This window comes from Laccaria bicolor, genomic scaffold (assembly GCF_000143565.1).
Source record: "Laccaria bicolor S238N-H82 LACBIscaffold_4 genomic scaffold, whole genome shotgun sequence".
In the NCBI taxonomy this organism is placed as follows: domain Eukaryota; kingdom Fungi; phylum Basidiomycota; class Agaricomycetes; order Agaricales; family Hydnangiaceae; genus Laccaria; species Laccaria bicolor.
The window spans coordinates 2,076,067-2,078,843 of NW_001889875.1; positions in this window are offsets into that span (position 1 = coordinate 2,076,067).

The window sequence follows — 2,777 nt, forward strand, 5'->3', positions numbered from 1 at the left end:
TATGCAGTTTTCCCTGTGACCCAGGGAGTGCCTATACCCACCTGGTTCTATGCAGGTCATTCTGGTGTCTCATTTTACTGTATTTCTGTTGTCCTGTATATAAATTGTTAAAAGGTATCTCCCTTTCTGGAATGCAAATGATATTTCATCTCTCTCTGTTGTTTTTCTATTTGGGCATCAGTGTAAATACCATCAAGCAATCTCCCATTTTGGAGCTTTGATGGTTTTTCCTCTCTGTCACTCATTTCTCCGCGATATAAGTTGAATAGAATATACCAGATATATGTTGGCGTATTGACACTTGTTCTCCACCACTTTCCGCCTCCGTCGGGGGGGGGGAAATCGATGGATTGGAGAGACACATGTTGGATGTCGTAGCCTTAGAGATAAACACCATCAAACAATCTCCCATTTTGGAGCTCTGATGGTCTTTCGTCTCTCCTGCTCATTCCTCTGCTATATAGATTGACTGGTGGCTACCACTTTTATCTATAACCTAGACTTAAGCCTAGAGAGTCATTTCTATAACTTAGACTTAAGCCTAGAGGCCATATCTATAATGCTTAGGATTTTTTGAAAGGCATTTCAAATGTAGGCCTGGGTATTTCATAGTGAATTTTCCATAGATACCCAGCGCATTTTCTGCAAAATTTCAAATGCAGCCCTGGATATTTCATTGCGATTTTTCAATAGATACCCTGGGCATTTCATTGTGATTTTTCAAATGTATCCCTGGATATTTCATTGCAAAATTTCAATGGATACCTGGTGCATTTCATTGCGATTTTTCAATGGATACCCTGGGCATTTCATTGCGATTTTTCAAATGTATCCCTGGGTATTTCATTGCGATTTTTCAAATGTATTCCTGGGTATTTCATTGCGATTTTTCAAATGCATCCCTGGATATTTCATTGCAAAATTTCAATGGATACCTGGTGCATTTCATTGCGATTTTTCAATAGATACCCTTGGCATTTCATTGTGATTTTTCAAATAGATACCCTGGGTATTTCATTGCGATTTTTCAAATGTATACCCTGGGTATTTCATTGTGATTTTTCAAATAGATACCCTGGGTATTTCATTGCAAAATTTCAAATGTAGCCCCGGGCATTTCATTGTGATTTTTCAGATGGAGCCCTGGGCATTTCATTGCGATTTTTCAATGGATCCCTGGGCATTTCATTGCGATTTTTCAAATGTAGCCCTGGGCATTTCATTGCGATTTTTCAAATGTAGCCCTGGGTATTTCATTGCGATTTTTCAAATGATACCCTGGATATTTCATTGCAAAATTTCAATGAAGCCCTGGTGCATTTCATTGCGATTTTTCAATGGAGCCCTTGGCATTTCATTGTGATTTTTCAAATGATACCCTGGGTATTTCATTGTGATTTTTCAAATGATACCCTGGGTATTTCATTGTGATTTTTCAAATGATACCCTGGGTATTTCATTGCAAAATTTCAAATGTAGCCCCGGGCATTTCATTGTGATTTTTCAGATGGAGCCCTGGGCATTTCATTGCGATTTTTCAAATGTATCCCACATGTCAGGGTCCATGCAATGGGCTTCCCTGGAGGGTGGTCACATGACCAATTACCAAAAATGGTCAAAAACGAAAGTTGTAGCCCTACACTGTAGCTTCCCGAATCTGTTTGAATTATGTTCTGAAGTGCTCCTGTTGTGGAGATATGAGGTAAAGGAATTTCAAAAGCGTTGTGTTTTTTTTTTTTTTGTGTTTTTCTCTATGAAAACAAAACCAAATAACGTGATTTCAGTATATTCAGAAAGCTAAAAGAAAGGGCTACAATTATTGTATCATGGGAAAAGTGACCAAAAAAGGAAGGTGCATCCTGTACTACTTATAAGAATCAGATATAGACTACCAAGTTTACTGTTAGACTACACAGTTTACTGATACACTCTAAAAGACTACAAAAATCGAAATTAGACTACAAAGTTTACTAATACACTACAAAAGACTACAAAAGTCGAACTTAGACTACAAAAGCGTGGACTTAGACTACATAGTTAGGGTTAGAGTCAAAAGGTTATCTTGACTACAAAGTTTGTAGTGTCCGCTTTTTGAGACTACAAAAGTTGTAGTGTTGCGCTTTTTCATTAAAAAAGTTTGTAGTGACCGCTTTTTGAGACTACAAAAGTTGTAGTGTTGCGCTTTTTCATTAGAAAAGTTTGTAGTGTTGCGCTTTTTCATTAGAAAAGTTTGTAGTGTCCGCTTTTTGAGACTACAAAAGTTTGTAGTGTGCACTTTTTTATTAGAAGAGTTTGTAGTGTCTGCTTTTTCATTTAAAAAAGTTTGTAGTTGACATGTAGTTTATGGTGTCCTTGGCCCTATCTATGTTATGGGGATGAGGTTGAAGGATTGCCATCATATTGCCAGTGCTGCAGCATTAGTATTTGACATCATGCAGAAGTTGTCTTTCACATTAGGAAAGGCCATTCTATGTCTTTCATATTGATACCTACTGTCCTATCTCAAGACATAATTGTAAGCTCATATGGGGATATGGCTGAAGGATTGACATGACTTTACATATTGCTATTGCCACATCATCAGTTCCTCACATCATGCCCAAGTTGGCTTTCAAGCTAGAGAAGGCTATTCATGTTGATATCTACTCAATACATGGTCAACTTACAACATGACCTGTCTTCAAGACACCTCAAAGGATGAATCAGCCCATCATCCTACAGCCCTCAAAGACCTGTATCAAAGTTGACTATGTTTGGGACAGGCCAGTAGTTATCAA